Consider the following 21,647-nt stretch of genomic DNA (forward strand, 5'->3'; position numbering starts at 1 on the left):
GGTCTCTCCTTCAACCATCTGCATGTCTTCAAACTTTCCTCTAAGGCTTTCTTCCTTAGCTTGCTTCACATGCTCATCACCGCCATAGATAGACTCCAAAGTATCCCATACATCTTTGGGATTGTCTTTATCCTAAACATCTATAAACTCAACATCAGATAGGTTGCTGATAAGAGCTTCCATTACTTGCCCATTCTCTTGAATTTCTCTTCTTTGATCATCGGTGAGAGTACCGATAGGGACAACATAAGTATTAACAATAAGTACTCAACAGATACTGAGAGGGGGGGGGTGATTTTGTATAGACAAAAACTTCCTTAAACCACTTTGACTATAAAGACTACACAAATTGGTAAACAGGGCACTACCAGTAAAACACAATGAGATTGTGAAACACATAAATTGGTAACACATGGATCTTCACAAAACCTAATCTCTCCTTTCCACTTCACCCATATGCATAAACAAGTAATACATCAGAAATATAAAGACCACTGGATCAACATGCATTACCACTTAATAGAAAACACTAAGACATCACATGAAAAAGCATCACACATAACACACTGATTTTTCATGTGGAAACCCAAATGGGAAAACCATGGTGGGGATGAATACCCACAAGTTGTTCTTGAACTCTTCTGAAGTCCTCTTTATTAGGAGCCTAGTCCAGTTAAGGACTTTACAATAGGTTCTGCTAGGAACCGATCCTGCTAGGGATCACCCGATTAAGGGATGGCTAAATACCCGGTTAAAGGTTAGAACCCTGTTAAAGGTTACCTCGCAAGAGGATTTGAATAACTCAATGAATTTGAGTCACCCTATTAAAGGATTTATAGAAAGCCTGTTAAAGCTACCCGGTTAAGGGATTTTCCAACTGCTGAAATGGTTAGAAGTCAATAGGTAATACGCTGATCTGATAACAACACTCAATGCCAAGACAGATCCATTTTAGTTCCTTTACTTCTGCAATCACACTCTGTAGGTATCAACACACTTCTCCAGTCTGGCAAGAATCAAGTATCTCTTCACTTGGATACACATAACATTTTCCAACAACTTCATAATGCAAATCACCATCGACCTTATAGAAAACAAATAGGTCGGTGGCATAAACCCTAAACCCTAAACATTTAGGTTATCAATACAGTCAGTTCAATCCTGACCATTCAATCACATTGCATAGTGTAAAACGATCTTGAATAAATCTCAAGACGTTATCCATCATTCATTCTTTGCCGCTTCTGGAAGCTGATAACCCATTACACGCTCTCCACCATTTACTGAGACTTCGCACATTCCTAAGGTAGATAGGATCAATCTTCTTCATGCAAGATCCTTAAGGAAATCCTTCATGCGCACAAGGCTGACGTGGAAACATGATTTGATCTTCATTTCAATGCTAACCCATCACAGGATGTCGATTGAATCACACAAACTTGGAATGCATCAACCTGAAACCCCGATACAAACTTTCCATATATTGGTTCACATACCGGTTCACTTTTTGTATATACCGGTTCATTCCATCATACCGGTTCACACTTCATCATATCGGTTTACTTGTATCATCATACCGGTTCACTTGCCAGGTTGCTTACTTCAATATACCAGTTCATACTTCAGCATATTGACATCAATGACAACATACAATATCATCATGTCATCACACTTCTGCACATATGCCAACAATTATCCCCAAGGTAATGGTCAAGCTAAATCAAGTAATAAGAACTTGATTACCATCATATGCAAGCTTGTGGAAGAAAATCAAAGGTATTGGCATAAGTCTCTATATGATGATTTATGGGTAGACAAAATTACACCCAAAATAACTACTGGCATGTCACCATTTCAACTTCTTTATGGGATGAATGCAGAAATACCCATTACTTTGGAACTCCTCACTTTAAAATTGGCTAAAGCAATTGAAGATGAGACTTTTGAAAGTGATTTAGACAAAATAATCATGTATCTTTCTTATATGGAAGAACAAAGAACACAAGTGGTGGATCATATTGCTCAGCATCAGAAACAAGTCAAAATTCTTTTTGACAAAAAAGATAAGCAAAGAGGATTCAGAGTTGGTGATCATGTGTTGCTTTGGGATAAATGTAGAGAACATAAAGGTATGCATGGGAAATTTGATTCTCTTTGGCACAGACCTTTCATCGTTCACCATAGTGCTGGAGAAAATAGCTTTATTTTGGCTTATCAAGATGGTACACCATTTGTGTTGCCCTATAGTGGCTAGCACCTGAAGTATTACTTTGACAAAAGGTTCAACTCGAATCCTTGTAAATAAAGTCTTTTTATTCTTTTTTTCTTTTTGTGTTTTGTTTTCGCTTTGATTGACTTTCTAGATGAATGGATCAAAAGGAAGGCACTTAGAGATCTGGTTTCTATTCTTTCATTATTTATAAGAATAAGTGAAAGAAATTCTCCAGTTAAAGTCAGTTGTTGTCCATATTTTTGCATTCATAAAATTGGACAACCCCTTTGAAATTTTTGTTCAATAATGAATATTTTACTCTAAGGCATGCTTTTCGAGGCAAAAAAATTTCTCCTTTCTAAATTGGACTAATCTTCAGTTCATCCTTGATCCACGTTTCAAATTTCATCATGTTTAGATTTTGTTTGCTTGGTCTTTTCTTCAAAATTGGGTTTTTTCCTCTAGACTGCGAGCGATAAATTTTCCTTCTTTTGCAAGTTAAGAGACCTTTGTGTTTTTAAGTTGTAGGGTTTTTTCAAACAATTACAAATGAAAGTTTATTAAAGATGTGTAACTTGTAATTTTCATTTTCTTTTCCATTTTCCCTTTTTGGTCTTTAAGTTGTTTGGTAGGAACTTTTTCATCAAATTACAAGTGAATCTAAAAATACAAGTTTATGAAAGCTTGTAAGTTCTTTAAAAAGTTCCTACTTTCTTTATTTTGAACTTTTAATAGGAATTTAAAAACCCAATTGCATGTTTTTACTCCAAGTGTTGTGTCGTTTACTTGCTATCAAATCTTCAAAATCTGACCATGGTCTTCCTTCCAGAGTATCAATATGTGTTGGTTTATAAGTGGCAAATTTGTGGTGCTTTTCAACTTGAAATCGATTCTCATGGGAGTGGCACCATGAATGCATGCTAACATGGGGATCTTTTGCTCCTATTTTTGCTATTTTAATCTCCACATTCTTAGCACTTTGACCTGGTATTCAGTCATTGTTGAGATTCATTTTTCATCCAACATTCAAAGTGAAATGTTTGGCACCATATAGGATTCTTCCTCCAGGCTGTTTTTTCTAATAAGAGTTGAATGCAAAACCGTTTTACTTATTGCAAGAAATATCAACGTGGTGGCTTCTTCATCTATTTATAGAGCATTTCGTTTCTTCCCAAGGTCATTTGTTTTGATCTAAGGCATTTTGATCAAGCAAGGTATGTGATTTTTAGTTTTATTTTGCTTTCTTTTTTTATTGTTCTTAGTTTCTTGTTTGATCAAGTCTTGTAAATAATCTTGCATTTTCTCTAATTTTGGGTTTCTAATGATATTCCAAAACTAATTGGTTCATTGAATGCAATTTGTAATTTGCATGATTTTCCCCTCTTTAATTTTTCCTATTTACTTGTATTCGGGATTTTAAAACCCGATTACAAGTAACTTTGGCAATGATGACCTTCTCCCTTGGTAAAAAGATTTAACCTTCTTTTTAGAAAATTTACAATGTTGAGAGTTGCCATGAGACTCATTTTCTCTAATTTTGGGTTTTATAAATGTGATTGCAAGTTGCGTTTTTTCCCATTTTCAAGTTATTAAGATGAAAATGTCCTTCTCCATATTTATCCATGGTCATCCAATTTTTCCCTCATTGGTAAAAATCATTCTTTTCATCATTTTCCTCCTGTCAAAATTCCTATTCTTGTCATTGCATTCATTCATCACACTTTCATTCATTTTTCCCATTATGAGTCTACTTGCAATTGGTATTTTAAAACCCGATTGTAGTTATGTCTTCACAAGAGTTTTTCCCCTTTTCCATACTTTCAATATACCTTCCAAGATCTGAAATTGGTCAAGAGTCAAGCCTTTAAATCCTCTTGTTTGTTCATCACTTCTCCAAGAGCTTTAGCGCTAGGGTTTGAGTTTTTATCTTCTTTTGAAGAAGATAATATTGCTTTCTCAGCAGATCATGATGTTGCATTGACACTTATGGATTTTCATCATAGCGTTATAGGTTCCTGTTCAATGATCAATTTGCCAGCATCATCTTCCCAATAGAAGATAAAGTACAAATATGACAAATATCAAAATGAGATCTCTCCTTCTCAAGTTTCTTCTTCATTATATGAGAATAAGGATACAAACATCAGACATGTGGATATGTCAGATCTCCTTAAAAGGGTTGAAAATCCTAAGGTTCACAATATGCAACACTTATTGGATAGTCATATTCATCTTGCCTCCTCTTTCCCAGTGGCTGCCCTAGAGTCAAAATTTTTTCTTTCTTGTGCTGCTCATTTGGACTAGGAGACTAGACCCATTAGAGATGATGATGGAGAGGTTGTTATCCACCTAGATGCTGAACCCATTGAGAATATTTTTTAGATACCTACAACTCCTATTTGTGTTGAAATTTCAAAAGAAAGTGTTACAAAATACTATGCTCAGAGGGAGAAGGATTGCAAGGATCATATTAACAAATGGATTTATGATCCATGAACTTTTCTTACCTAGTGGGATAAGTTGTTTCGTTGTGACTTCAACAGAGAAATTGGTGACACAATTACTCTTTTAAGTAGGATCATGTGGTTAGAACACTCTAATATCTTTGAACCATGGATTTATCAGTTCATTATACTCATCAGACAGTCCCAACACATCTTTTGGGGTGAAATCATTGGTGATGCTTTGTGTGAGCTGCTTGTAGAAGTTCATACCACTTTGTCCTTCTACATGAATTCATATTTGGTGTACATAGCAACATCACTCAGACATTTCCTTGGTATGTGTACCAAGGGTGATTTCTCGCTTTTGCCCGTGTGGGAATATTATGATTAGCTTCCTCTGACACCTAGCAGGCTCCATTATAGAAGAGTCTAAGACACTTTCTATGGTCACTACATATGTTTATTTGATAAAACACTAAAGAATAGAAGGGTGCCAGATGCTACATGGGAAAGAGTGAATGAATCAGGTTGTCTTTTCCTTCAGTTTCTAACTTTTACCTTTATGAGAGTTGGATGTTACAACAGACAACCACACATGATCTCAAGATACCCAACCGACAAGATCATCCTTATGGAATTGGGAAGACAACTCATGACAGTTCATGCACAACAATCTATTTGACATAATGCTAGGATGGGAATATATTCAATTAATCCATTGTAGATTGGATGATATTCTATCATGATGACTAAAAATGCTAAATCCATGGAGACTAAGATGCAAGAGATAAAGCTCAAAAGGCTCAAAGGAAGGGTAGATTTTTATTACTAGAGCATAAAAGAAATAATTAAAATACCCTTCACACATGTGCATCACATAGAGGATATCTAGATTGATCTTCGTATAGAAGAAGAGATACGAAGAATAGATTATTGCAGGCTCACACTTAAGCAAATTGTTGACTTGAATTTGACAAACATTCTTGAAGGAATGATTGTTGATGGGAACGTACTTGATTTTGAGTATGTTGAGAAAAGAGTTGATGAAGCACTACTTCCATCAATTCAATGGTCACAAAAATAATGTACCTCTATTCTAGATAGATTCCAGCTAGCCTATTTTGGCTAACACAAATGCTTGGCTCAAAAGTAATGGTGTTAGACTTATCAAGATCAAGATTGAAAAAAATGATGATTCTACAGGACCTATTGGACAAAGTATGAAATCAAAATTGATAACAAGGAGGGTGCATCATCTCCTACAACATGAATTAAGTTAAGAGTCAATAGAGAAATGGTAATTCCTCTTGAAGAAGTAACAATTCAAGGAAAAGAGAAACCTCAACTTCATATTCATATTATTGATCCCGAAGATCCAGAGGAGGAACAACAACAAGATGATGCTACTAAGTCCACAACTTCAGAGTCACCTCACGAAGTTCCTTCTCAGATTACTTTTGATGTACCTATGTCTCCTCTTGACATTGGTGTGGATTATTTTTCCACCATTCACATTGCTCCTTTTCCATTGAGTGTGTCTGCTCAGAGAATCATTCCAATTTTAGTGTCAAAGCCATCTCTTGATCACTTACATTAGGACTTGTCAAACATTTTTGAGGAGAATCCTGCATATGTCTCTTTGCCCATCTTATCGCTGTCATAAATTGATATATCTTCTATCAATTTTAAGAAGTTCATGATGAAATCATCACATCAGTTGGTTACTGATAAAGCAATGATTGTTGTTCAAATAAAAACTTCTCCCAGGGTAACAACTATGGTTAAAATGGAACATGTGTCTTCACCACCTCAAGCAATTTATGAGACAAGTTTGATGGCTTTACCTCCATGGCTAATCTCCTTCACTCCTAAGAGAAAGAAGTAAGAAATTTCTCTTGATATCTTGGATTCTTAGTTCCTTAAAAAAGTCTAAACCCAAAGCTGCTAAAACCACTAAGACAATTTCAAGAGTGATAGTTGATAGCAATAGAATGAAAGTTGTGGAAATTGTTCAACCAATTGTGGACAAGCCACATGAAGAGATGTAAGCTTCTAACTACAGAGTAACAAGGGTGAAACTTGGTAAGAAAATACATGTAGTTGCCATGCATGATGCTCAACACTCAGTGACTTCATTGGTGCAATGGTATGATGAACTCCTAACAAATAAAGATGAGTTGAAAGAGGAAAATTTGCAGCTTATCTCAGTGATCCCAAATATCACTAAATCTTCCAAGGAAGGGACCAATCCTTCAACTTCTTTTATCTTAGAAGAATCAGTTCAGGAATTTGAACAAGCTGCTCAAAACATGCATGCAATTGATCCTTGGGTAGATTAGCTTTCTGATCAGTGTGCTTAAGTGGTGAAGGAAATGATCCAAGTGATGGTCAAGTTGGAAATGACCAAGGTAAGATTGAATCAAACTTTTGAGGCTTTCAAATAGAATCTAGAAAATATTGAGAGCAACTTGATATTTTTGTATAGGTTGCCAAAGGAAAAATTGGATGTTCTACAAGAGAATTGCATCATTCCTACCAAAACCACGTATATAGAATTTGGTGAACTTATAGAGAATAAATCCCTTATTCTGAAATAACTCATTCAAGAGATTGATGATGCCTTGAAATTGTGCATGGAAATGGTGCAAGATATTGTTTCTCGTTTTGAGAAAATCTCTTGTAAGATTGTAATTTGTAATGAGGAGTTGTTATTAGAAGAAGAAGTTCTTTTTGATTTGAGCAGAAGGATTCATCAAGAATTAGAAGCAGAACAATTTTTAGGTTCATCAATTCAAGCTTTCATGAAATACCAAGTCTTCCTGGAAGAAGTTTAAACTATTCTAGAAAAACATTGAACCATAATTCTTAGTTGCTGTGATATTGTTATCAAAATGGTTATTGTTGCTAGGAATACCCATAGAAAAATCCTTATGAGCTGTGAGGAATCATCTAGAAATTTGAAGAATACATGGCCAAACATGCTGCTACATAAGTGTCTTGGACACTTAGTTTTAATTTCAGAATTGTAGTTTTGTTTCGACAAGTTTACTTGTAAACTTAATTTTGTAATTGCAAGCTAACTCATCACTTGCACTTTTGTAATTACATGTAAACCAATTACAATTCAATGTAGAATAGGACTTGTAATTCTGAATAAGTCTTAGTTAGTTGTTGAATAGGTCCAAGTTTGTTGGAATTCTCCATTCTTTTTCTCAACGCCCCTCTCTTATAAATACTTGAGGGGGTCTATTGTAATTTTTTTCTTTTTGAAAAGAAAGTAAACTTTGCATGATTTTCTATTCATAAAAACTTTGATATTTTTAGTTGTAAATTTGCCATCTTTGAGTAATATACAAGAATTGAGGAATTTCAAACTTTTTGTTGAAATCTTGCTTTGTTCCCTATGTGTTCTTATGTCATTTTGGTATATATCTTTGTGCTTACTTGAGATTATGGAAGGTTGTTGAAAAGTACTTCACTCCACATAATTGCAGACTTTGTCTTGCAGCTATTGAAGGTGAAATTAGTTTAAAAGTTACAATTTGAGTTGAGGAGTGTTTCAAGGCTTTGTTTTTGTGATAGTTCTCATATAGAGTAGTTTTAAAGGGTATTATATTTGCATACTTTGTGCTGCTATACACTGCATTTGTTCCTGAAAGTTATCATCATAAAAGGGTAGACATGACTACAGATATTCAAGACTTTGTGCTTGATATTGTTTTCTTGTCTTGGAGGAGCTGGCGAAAGTCTTTGTTCTTTAAGGAAACTTCATTTCTTCTCTCTCATTTTGTTGTACAAGTTATCGTTGTTATTTGTTTCTAGTTGCTATTCTTTTCTATGAAGACAAAAGAATATAGTTTTTCTTGAAAGAATAAGAAAAACTATTGTCCCATCCATATTAAATTAGTTTAGATAGGAGGAGCCTTCCCTTAGAATTAGGAGAGTTTTTACTCACTGCTATGGCTGGAATCCACAAATTGTATAGCTGTTGAGGTGTACAAAATTTTCAACCAACACAATGGTTAAAGCTTCACAATGTGGGAGTTCATGCTAATTAACTGGTTGAAGACAAAGTCATGCTAGGATGAACATTGAAAGAGTCAGCAACTGATTATTTACAGCTCGTGTGGAAGTAATATTGAGACTTTAATGTTCTTGCTTATGGTAGAGTAGATCTAGGTGGATCAATTATGCTAGATTTCCTTTGCAGTAGAAACATCTTGATTATTTCCTTTTCAAAGCATAACTCCCTTCCTTTTTCTTATGTTGTAATAAATTGTGTCCTCCTAATTTCTTGGGAGGGGACTTACTATTAGCTAGAACCAGTTAGGAGTATTTTTTCTACAAATAAAGTTAAGATACCCCTTCTCAGGAAGTAGAACTTCAGATTTTGAAATTCCATTTTTTAGTTTATTGGAAAATAGTTCCAGCTACATTATGATGTAACAACGTTTTTGGATAAATAAGATGATAGTCTAGTTTCCAGTACAGGTTGAGCTTTGGGAAGACTCACTAAGGGGGCCCACTTGGTGAGAATTCCAATCTTTGTGTCCAATAGCTATTTTTCATGGAGTATTTAGTTACTGGCTTGGCGGTTGACTGTACTTGTAGCCACTCAAACTCCATCCCATGACTATTCCTGCAACCAAAGCAAACATAGTAGTTTCCTGTTTGCTTGCCATGGATTAGATTGTTGTTACTCATTTGAATTCAGTTGAAATGATAGTTGCTATTGAGAATTTAAGTTGTTACCTTTCCATGCATTTCACTTTTAGTGTTATTTCCTTTTTAGTCCTACATAGTATGCTACAATTGGTCCCTAGTGCATATACTTTGCTGACCCATTTCAAGTATATGCCCCCAGGTTGACCAAAAATGAGCCTTCATATTGATGAGATAACTACCTAGTATGGATATCCAATCCCTAAGTTATGGTTCTAGGGTCTAGTTATTGAAACCAATAAAGGAGATCAACATTTTTGGTGTCGTTGTTGGGGATGGTGTCAATCTAGGGAGTCTTTTGCAATCAATTTTTAGTTGTTGCTTATTTTCAGTAGTGTAGAAGTTTGTTTTAAGTGTAGGCTTCAGTTTGATAACTTAATGACCAACTGTCAGTACTACATGCATAGAAACAAGAGAAGAGATGAACTAGAGAGATTTTTTCTTAATGATCCTTATCCCGATAACCACCTATATGAGTTATACAACTAGCAAGAAGAAGAAGAACAAGAGATAAATTCTTTAGCTGATTTATTTGCCCATTTCAATGATCCCAAAATTCCTTTTGAAGACCTAGTTTTCCAAAACCCGTTTGATAATCCACTTGCTTTGATACTCTCTCAAGAAAGGATGACTACACCAAATCAACCTAACCATGTAACTTTTGAATTCCCTATCACTGACTAGAATGAAGTTAATAATCTGAAGAATATTCTCGCTTCATTCCTTCCTAAATTCTATGGTTTAGTGATAGAGGACCTAGATACTTTTTTGTTTGAATTTGATATCCTCTATAGGAGCTATGACTACACCACAAATGCTCATAGGCTTAATTTGTTTCCTTCTACTATGAAGTAATCGACATTAATATGGTTTATGGGTTTAAGAAGGGATGTTGTAGATAGTTGGGATGCTATGAAAGAAAAATTCCTGTAAAAGTACAAAGAATATTGCAGAGGAATTGATATGAGGGGAGATGATATCTTTAGGATGCAACAGAAGGAAGATGAGAGTTTGGAGGACTATATTTCAAGGTTCCTGTTTAGTTTGAATAAATCCCCACATAATGCACTTAATGAAGAGTCTCAAATGTTTCTCTTCCATAGGGGGATCAATGAAAGTTGTATATAAGTCTTAGACTTGATGGGAGGAGGAGATATCACTCAAGTTCCTTGTAATGACCTCACATAGATATACCAGAGTTACTCTAGAGAAGATGTCAAGAAAGGAAGAGGTTACTGATCTAGTATGGGTAAATCCTCCACTAATGGAGTCTCAAGGATGGAAATCACTTATTTTCTTTTAGATTTCAAGAAATACATTATGAAAAATATGGCTACTCAGCTAGACACACTTCAAGATAAGAAGAAGCATGAGGAGGCAAAGGCAATGTTGGTAGAATATTTTACTCACTATAGACAAAAGAAGAATAACTATAGATGCAAAATGGTAGCCAACATTGAGAGAAAGAAAATTCCACTAGAGTTCAAGACAATTGAAGGAGATGATGAACAAATATTCTACACTGCACAAAGAAGTTCATGAGCTCCAAGACAAGGTATACCATCATACCCATTATCTTTTAGTGGTCCTCATTTAAATTCTTATGCTCCTAATAGTCAATAAAAACCTTTTTATCCATAAAGTTATGGAAATTATCCCTCACCATCATGGACTAATCCTCAAAATACATGGCCCAATTACCAAAATTCTCCATCTTAATGGCAACAACCCTAGGGGAATTCACATTAACCTCAAGGGAACTGGGAGTAGACATCCCAATGGATGGGGGGACAAAAATGGCCAAACCAGTCCACTGGTTACCCACAACCACCTCTACAACCTCAACACCAAACACTAATGCCTCCTCCCAACCTAAGTACTAATGCACCTAGACCTACTCAAATTCCAGCATATCTTGTTCCTAATCCTAATAGAAAGCCACAACAACAACCTGTTTATTATGCCGACCCAAACCAATCTCCTACATGTGCCATAGGCATAAGTGATATACATCTTAGGTCAGGTACAACTTCTCCAAAACCTTCTCCACTAGACATAACTAAATTACCCGCAGAAGAAGTAGAGAAAAATAGTTTGTCAGGTTCACTTGTTCAACCAAATCAGATAAATGAGTCAGAATATTTCCAACAACCTGATATAGTACCTCCATTCCCTCAAAGGTTGGAGAAGGAAGTGACAAAGTAGGAACGAGAACCGACATTGACCTTATAAACTAGTTGAAGCATGTTTGTGTTAAGATTCCTTTATTCCAAGCCATAAAGGATGTCCCAATTTATCGCAAAGCCATCAAGGAGACCTCTTTACAGAAACCAAGAAGGAAGAAAAAAGATCCACAAATAGTGCATGTAGTAGGCCAGTTAGCAGATATAATGCTTGGAAATGTGACTATCCCTAAGTACTGATAGTCCAAAAATGATTGTGCCAAAAAAAAATTCATGCTTTAGTCAAAATATTGGTCATTTTGGATTTATTTTGTTCTCTGTCATGTGTTTCAAGCTTAGGGTTTAGGGTTTATGCATCTTTGATTAAGTCTAGCTATTAAACCCCTTAAGCCTATTTTAATTTTTCATTACCTTTTTCACTTAAGGCTGAGCATCTTTTTCATCATCAAGGGGGGGGCATGTTTCTTATCCTAGGCATTTAATTTCTATGTCGGGCCCTTATTGATTTTTCCTAAGTCTGTGCATTAATATTTCCCGTGGGTGGGTCCGCTTTTAATATTTCATTGGGCGCATAAGTTTTCCTAAGTCTAAACCTTAATATTTCTGCCAATGTCTTTGTGATAACAGTCTAGCTACTAAAGGTTCCTACTATCTGCACGTATTTTTAATGGACGAAGATCTTTTAATCTTGGTCAAAAAGATGCTCGATCATTAGGAGGCTAAGACTAGCGAACACCGTGGTTGGGAGATAAAGCTCAAATAGATCCAACAACTCTCACAACCTCATGGTCAAAGATTCATGGAGGTTAAGGATCACAGCATTGCAAGATGATGCCACACATCCAAGGTGGGCCGAGGAAGCTAAATGGTGGGTCCACTGATAGTAGTGAAGTGGATGGTGAGATGGAGATGTTGCCTCATGCCTTTGATGGGTCCACTTGCCACATGAGATGGTCAATGTCAGATTGAATAATATAGATCTGATGGTATGATGAAAGAATAAGTATCTGGTAGAATACTAAGAGGGGAGGTGAATCATTATATTGAAAAGATGATACAAAGTTCCCAAACTCAAACTCAGTCAAACAAAGTAAACATATCTCAGTCAAGATCAATATTCATAAGAATATTTGACATCAACTGGTTTGACTATTATGACAACTTTAACAATAAACAACTTCAATCTTGTGAATATCAACAATGCTTAATCATAACTTAACATATTCATCTCTCAATGCTTCTACATAACATGCCTTATCAGAAATTAACCATATCAACAAATAAGATCACAACCACAAAAGCATTCACCACTTGACACAAATGTTTATACATGGAAAACCCAAATAGGTAAAAACCATGGTGAGATGGGACTCACAATGATAGCTATCTAAACTCTTATGAAGTTTGCCCTATTAGGAGCCAAGCCTGTTAAAGATTTACAATAAGTCCTATTAAGAACTAATTTCAGTTAGGAATCACCCGGTTAAGGGATTTACAAATATGCCTTGATTAAAAACACAATACCCTGTTAGGAGTAACCTCACTGGAGGATTTAAGAATCCAAGATAATGTATATCTAAGTGTAGCATCCTAAAATTGTGACACTTGCAATTTTGACTGCATTTGGGTCTTCACGATGGCGATGCAACACGGAACCTGAATGGAGACCCCGAAAACTTGTTCATGACACCAAAAACTGCATTTTTCAGCACCCTGGCCTGATCCTCCTTGCACCCTGCTGTCCTTGGAGGTGGGACCATGGCGCCTAGTGCCCTATTCCTTCAGGACTAGGGCACCCAGTGCCCTGGTCCCCCAGGACCATGGCGCCCAGCGCCCTGGTCCCTGGCCCTATTTTGGGCCCGGTCTCTTATGGGGCTTCGGGTCTTTAAGTTTGCAAATGGGAAAATAATATTTCCTGGTCGGCCTAAGGTTGGGAAAATCAGTCTTTCAACCCTAATTGACAAGTATATAAACTACATTTCCTCTCTCAAAAAGGGAGGAGGACATATATGTGCAAAAAGGCGGAAACGATATTCAAACATTCAAGCATTCAAGCATTCAAGCATTCCTTCAAGCAATTGATCATTCTAAGTCTCCATTCAAGGCTAAGTGTTGCATTCAAGACAAGGATTCAACCATTGAAGAGGAGATCACATACAACATACAACATACTACATACATTACACCTTCACATGTAAGAATACAAACATTCTTACAACAAGGTATCAGTACTTGTTTACATTGCAAACATTTACATTTACAACATTCTCATTTCTTGGTTAATTCCAAAACCGGGGTTTGACCTAAAGGCAAACCCCTCATCCCTAACCCCCCAATCATCCTCTCTTTTCTGTGTGTAGGTTGCAGGTACGTAGCTATAATTGAAGATCTGGAATCCTTGTGCAGAGACGAACAGATCCACCTTCATTTCGCGGATTTTTCGGAGGACCGTGTGCACGCCGAGCACCATCATCCCGTCAACTTTCGCTCAAATTTGCAGAACAGCACCGTCTCGACATTTTACTACTAATTCCAGGTCCGCAGCTTCATCCCATATCCCTATTTCTGTTTATAAGCGAATCTTTCTTGCTTCTACACGCATTCCTAGTTCAATCTTTCTATCTACATTTCTTTACAAAAGAGGGTATCCTTGATGTCTTAACCCTTGAAACTCATTTAGAATCCAATCTTGCATTGTGTGGGATTGGATCTTGTGGGTTTCAACCCCTCTTTTGAATGTAAAGTCTCTCCTAAGTGAAAACCATCAACCCTAGTGACTCTCCCTTCTCTCTCCTCGGAGTTGGGGAGGGGAGAACGACTAGGGTTCGAATTTTCCACTTTACACTAAGATACTTGAAAGTGATCTTAGGCAGAGGTTTGGTAAAGATATCTACAAGGTGCTCCTTGGTAGAAACATGCTCCAAGATAACATCTTTACTTTGAACTTTTTCCCTCAAGAAGTGATATTTCAATTCAATGTCCTTAGTCCTTGTGTGAAAAACAAGATTTTTTGAAATGTTTATTGCACTTGTATTATCACATAAAATCTTTATTGGTTCTAAGATTTCCATCTTCAAACCTTTCAAAATATGCCTCATCCACATAGCTTGTGTACAAATCATATAAGCTGCTACAAATTCAGCTTCAACAATAGATTGTGAAGTCAAACTCTGCTTTTTACTACTCCATGAGACTAGTCTTCCTCCTAGAAAGAATGCTCCACCGGTGGTACTCTTCCAATCATCAATATTTCCTACCCAATCAGCATCTGTGTATGCTTTAAAATCAAAATTTCCACCATATGGATACCATAACTCATAGTCAACAGTACCTTTTAGATATCTAAAAATTCTCTTGGTTGCCATTAGATGTGTCTCCTTTGGATTCTTCTTAAATCTAGCAAAAATACCAACTGCATGGGCAATATTCGGTCGACTGTGAACAACATAGTGTAATTTGCCAATCATTGACCTATATTCCTTTTCATCTACAGACTTAGATGCACCTTCCTTGGACAATTTACAACCTCTAACCATTGGGGTTCCAATTGGTTTATAGTCACTCATACCGAAAGTCTTCAAAACCTCTTTCACATACTTGGATTGAGTAATCAAAATACCATTCTTCATCTGTTGTATCTGTAAGCCTATGAAATTTTTTATTTCCCCTACTAATGACAACTCAAATTCATTCTTCATTTCATCTGCAAAGAAATTACTCATGTCATCATTACCTCCATATATAATGTCATCTACAAATACTTCACTGAACAGTATATCATCTCCTTTAGACTTGATATAAATGTTGCTATCATCATTGGTTCTAGCAAAGCCTATCTTCATCAAATGAGTATGAATCCATTCATACCATGCTCTGGGTGCCTGCTTTAATCCATACAAAGCTTTATGCAATTTGCATAGCATGTCTTCCTTATCTATCAATGCATAACCATCAGGCTGCTCTATATAAACCTCTTCTTTTAGTATCCCATTCAAGAATACAGACTTAACATCCATCTGGTATACCTTGAACTTCTTATGATCTAAAAATGCAATTAATGTTCTGACACCTTCCATTCTTGCTACTGGTGTAAAATTTTCTTAATAATCCTCTCCTTCTTGTGCATATCCTTTGCATACTAATCTTGCCTTATTGCGAACTACAACACCATATTCATTTAATTTGTTTCTGAACACCCATTTAGTACCTATAACATTCTTGTTTACCAGTTGAGGTAGCAGGGTCCAAGTGTTGTTATTCTCAATTTGATCTAACTCCTCCTCCATAGCTTTCACCCAATGACCATCACCAAATGCCTCCTTAGAACTTCTAGGTTCAAAGGTGGAGATCATGCAAGAGTTCTCTCTTATTCTCCTTCTAGTTAGTACTCCAGCATCCTTATCCCCAATTATTTGTTCAGAACTATGATTCAGTCTCACATACCTAGGAATAACATGATCATTCTCTTCAGGTTCAACTTCTTCATTATCATCTTCTTCTGAATTTATTTGTTCCAGTTGAACAAGTACATTAGGATTTGCTTTACCGATTTTTGATTTAATAGTTTCAGGTTCCGAAAGAAAAATGCAAGGATCTTCATCCTTCTTCTCAGAACTGGCTCCTTCCAAAATTTTAGGACATTCATCTACACGAACATTATCACTTTCAACAATTTTTTGTGTCTGGTTGTTGAAGCATTTATAGGCCTTACTCTTGGTGGAATAGCCAAGGAATATGCCTTCATCACTCTTAGCTTCAAACTTACTTATGTAATCACCTCTTTTAATAAAACATTTTCTTCCAAATATATTAAAGTAGCTAGCATCAGGTGATCTCCCATACCAATACTCATATGGGGTCTTGTCCTTACCTCTTTTTACCAGAACTCGGTTCATTGTGTACATAGTTGTACTTGCAGCTTCTTTCCAAAATGTTTTTGATACACCTCCTTGTATAAACATAGTCCTAGCAGCTTCAACCACTAACCGATTGTTTCTCTCTGCTATACTATTTTGCTGTGGTGTCCTTGGTGTAGAAAGTTGCCGCTTAATACCATTATCATCACAATATTTAGTGAGCTCTGTAGAAGTGAATTCACTACCTTGATCTGTTCTTAGACATTTTATCTTTTGCCACTCTCTTTCTCAGCTAAGGCTCTAAATGCCTTGAATTTACCAAAAGCTTCATTCTTATCCTTCAATAATGTGACCCACGTCATCCTTGAACAATCATCAGTGAAGATCATGAAGTATCTATCACCTTGAATGCTTCTTGTTCTTATTGGTCCACATAGGTCTATATGAACCAAATCTAACAAGTGCTCTGCTAAGAAGGAAATTCTCTTAAAAGTTGAAGAAGTCATCTTTCCTAGTTGACATTCTTTACAAAGAGCATTAACCAGTTTGTCTAGCTGAGGCAGACCTCTTACTGTCTTAGACTTTCTTACTTTAACAATATTGTCAAAATTTATATGAAAAAATCTCCTATGCCAAAGCCAGCTATCATCTATTTTTGCAATCAAACAGTTGCTAACTTTAGGATTGAGATGAAATAAATTACCTCTAGTTTGTTTCCCAGTTGCAATCAATTCACCTTTGCTGTCAAAGATTTTGCACATTCCATTTCTAAACTCCAGTGGGTATCCTTTGTCATTAAGTTGTGCCACACTTAAAAGATTATGCTTTAGGCCTTCAACCCAATAGACATCATCAACACTTCTCTTCTCATTAAGAGAAACTACTCCCTTACATTTAACCATACAGGGTGAGTCATTGCCAAATCTAACAACACCACCATCAAATTCCTTCTGGGAAAGAAATTTGCTCCGATCACCAGTCATGTGATGTGAACAACCACTAACAATGATCCAATCATCATAGTTATCCATTCTGGATACTAGTGCCTTCTGATCTGATAATTCTTCCTTAATAGCTACAAACACAATATCTTCACTAGCATCATCATCAAATTCTTCATCAATAATACCACTGTCAATAGCTACAAGACAATCTCTCTTGCCTTTACCCTTATATTTCTTAAATTTGTCTCTCTTGTATTCATTTTCACGATTAGGGCAGTTTGTTGTTATATGACCAATCTTGTTGCATGCAAAACATTTTAAAGGTAGCTTACCTCTATATTTACCAGTGCCTCTAGGCAGTCATTTTACCAACTTTGCTTCAAGTTCCACTAAGTTATCTTCATCATCAACATCTCTGTTGGAACTAGATTCATAGTTATGGCAGGTATCTCTACTTTTTCTCACAGATGGGTTAGAGACAGAAGCTCTAAATGCAGATTCTGTTTTATGTACACTACCATCATAGCCATTTAGTTCAAAAGCAGTAAGTTTGCAATAATAGAGTCAAGAGTTACCTTTGTCTTGTCAATGGATTCCAGGTCCTCAATAGCTACAACTCAGATAGCATAGACCAGTAGCAGGGTTCTCAGTACTTTACTGATTACTGTGGCATCTTCCACTTTCCCTCATGCACTCTTTATCTCTCCAACTATCTCTTTAATCCTTTGACCATACTACTGAATATTCTCACCTTCAGACATTCTCATGTCATCAAACTTTCCTCTTAAACTCTCCTCTTTAGCAATCTTAACATGTCCATCACCGCTATAAATCTCTTCTAATTTTTTCCATACTTCATATGCAGTTTCAAGACCATGAGCATCTACATATTCAACATCAGATAGGGAACTGATAATAGCTTCTAATTCCAGGTGATTTTCTTGCTGTTCTTTCTTTTGATCATCAGTCAAGGGTCTAGTAGGTGCAGTATACTTATTTTCTATATGATCCCAATACTGACTACCAAGACTCTTAATGCAAATCTTCATTCTATCACTCCATATTCTATAGTTATCTTTGTTGAACTTCGAGCCTTCTTTCTTCATCATGATCTACAAGATCGTTTCCTCAAGTTGTTAGGCTTTTAGATTAAGAGGACCCATGACCGTCTGATACCAATTGATGGTATGATGAAAGAATAAGTATCTGGTAGAATACTGAGAGGGGGGTGAATCAGTATATTGAAAAACTGATACAAAGTTCCCGAACTCAAACTCAGTCAAGATCAATATTCATAAGAATATTTGACATCAACCAGTTTGATTGTTATGAAAAATTTAATAGTAAACAACTTCAATCTTGTGAATATCAACAATGCTTAATCATAACTTAACATATTCATCTCTCAATGCTTCTACATAACATGCCTTATCAGAAATTAACCACATCAACAAATAAGATCACAACCACAAAAGCATTCACCACTTGACACAAATGTTTATATGTGGAAAACCCAAATAGGTAAAAACCACGGTGAGATGGGACTTGTTGGGATTCATTAAATTTGATTAATTTAAGAGGCCCATTTCAAAAAATTTCTCCACATTTCCAAATGATCATAAAATGAGTCAGTTTGAATGGCCTAGTTAGAGAGAGGGTAAAATGGGGCCATTTGATTTTCAAAGGGTAAGGCTTGGGAAGTGTGTCCTACACCTTTCATTTGGTCTATGTAGTGTGTTGCAACTTTCAGATTTCAGTTTGGATAAGTTTACCAGGTACCCATTTCAAGGGGTGAGCTGAAAGTGTATGGTAGGTGCAAATGCAGATTTTATTGAATAGCCTACTTTGAGGGATTATATCTTTTTCTCTATTGATCATCGTGAATAATTTCAAAGTGTATTTAATTATATGCATAATAGTGTGCCTCCATGCAAAATTTGAAGTCTTTATGAATCCATTTGCTCAGTTTAGCAAGCTCAATCCGTTTGCAGTTTGTATGGTTTGACAAGTTCCTGTTTTAGCTGCTAGTCGGAGCCCTATTTTGCATAAGTGTAAAAGTTGCCTCAATAAATTTCATGTTAGAATGTTTGTTTTGGGCTATTTTTGGTATAAATGACAAGCTATGTTTCCAGTTTCAAGCTCCTACCAATCCGTTTGATCGGTTTTCAAAAGGGTTTCTTGAGCCATCTGTTTTAGTGATCCGTACTTTTATTGCTATATCAGTAGATTGTGGCTATTTTCATGAGCACACCATTTGCACCCAGTCAGACTTTTGGTCAAAATAAGAATTCTAAGTTTTGATATGTACTTCAAGGTACCTATGTCTCAGATTTGAGGGTCAACGAAGATCATTTGATATTTTTAAGAAAGGCATCATGATTTTCCTGAGCATTGACTTCATCAGGTCCGCAGTGCCGACAAAGCCAGTTGGTGACAATTAATATCTTCGCTCGGGATTCATCTTGAAAAACCATTTGGTAGAGTTCATGCATGTATATCAGAGTACACGCCTATTAGATGGCAAGGTCCAGAAAGGTGTTTTGACCCGTTTGAAAATTACGTCTTCGCGATTAAATGTGAAAATGTGGCGCAAGTGCCTGAAAGTTGCAAAACTCAGTTTGATGATCCGAAAATGGTGCCGATTGATTCAAGAGTTAATTATAAGGTTCCTGAGGTATTTCAAAGGTCAGTTGCATGAAAATGAAAAAAAATTTAGTCGGACCCACTTTGGGGCCCGACCTGGCTCATGCCCGCGCATCAATTTTATGGCGAAATAGTCTTAAAGAAAAGCATGTATCTTCCAGAACCAAGTTGGGTATAGATGCAGTGCATCTTTGTCACTTCCATTTTGAAAGAATGTGATGGGTTTTATCATATCAATGTAACAAATATTATACTTTATGCAAACTATTGTAGCATTGGTGAATGTGATTATAAAGTGTAGAAGTGTAAAACCCCCTCCTTCAGCGTGGATGAGAAAAACATAAGTAAAAACATCATTGTAAATGATGGAATTGAGGGTGGTGTTCTAGCACGGTATTATGGGAGCTACACTTAGTTTGTATTCTTGTCCCTTATGTTGGAGAAAGATTCAATGGCTCTAGTGATTTTCTTTATTTTATTGTTTCGGTTATGAGCTATTTACTCTTGTCTTAGCTTGTAAGTAGGAAGTGTTTGTGATCTTGCTGTAGTGCATGGGTGGATCCATTCTCAGATCTATGTAAATTTCATGAAAGCTTCATAGAAAATGATTCTGATCAAGTAAAATCCAGTCCTCCCCCCTCTCACGTGGTTGAGCAACATGCAGAAATCTCCAAGCAAATACAAATACCAATGAAGCCCCTGCGTGGAGAGTGAAATTGAAAAAAGTTTTAAACTCTTAAGAAAATGCATGTGGCAGGTTCATATGCCAAACCCCTTATCTTACACAATGGCCAAAGGGCAGAGTTTAGTCTTCAGTAAATTGCAAGTAGCAAAGTAAACACTAGCAACAACATCCTTTGTGTGGCATGGTGACACACTCATGGGGAAATACTGAAGTTACAACCAGTCAAATGTATATGCAGGTGTATTTCCAAGCCCCCACGAACAATGCAACAACAGTCTTTCCTCCCTTCATGTGCGTGGTGTTTGGAAGGGGCATAGAAGTCTTCAAGTAAATATGGCAACCAGTGAAATTTCCAACCAAATTCATTACCATGTGCCAAACATCCTCCCTGCCTATAGCATGTGGTTGGTGCAAAATGTGAATCATCCTCTACGTGGTGCATATTTAAAGGGGGCCATTTAAATTTTAAAACATATTGCCGTGAGAGGTAAGTTGGGTGAAAGATTCAGAAACTTTAAAAGCACTTTCATTCAGTAAGCTCAAAGCCAATACCCTCCTCTCTTGTGTGGCTTTAGAAGCCATTTAAATTCTAAGACAAATGCAAATAACATGTAGAGGGTGGCATGAGAATGGAGTTTGGATAGATGGAAGAAAACTCCAAACAAATTCAATTGGAAGGTGCATGGTCAAATCGTTCTTCTCCCTCCAGATGGCGTGGCCATATGAAACCCTTTAGCAAATATGGAATAGTAGCAGTGAATGGTGTTTGAGCAGTAAGAAATTTTCAGACCAAAGGCGCCATTAAAACCTAGGGGATAAGCTCAGAAATGCATTCTCAGGTTAAAATGCATTATCCCACATTCGTTGGGCAGGAGTATTTTTGAGTATTTATAACTAAAACTCCACCCAAGTATAATGTCAAAGCCTCAAGAGGCTTTTGATAGAAGGTGTTGGCTAG

Source organism: Cryptomeria japonica, chromosome 3 (assembly GCF_030272615.1).
Source record: "Cryptomeria japonica chromosome 3, Sugi_1.0, whole genome shotgun sequence".
Taxonomy (NCBI): domain Eukaryota; kingdom Viridiplantae; phylum Streptophyta; class Pinopsida; order Cupressales; family Cupressaceae; genus Cryptomeria; species Cryptomeria japonica.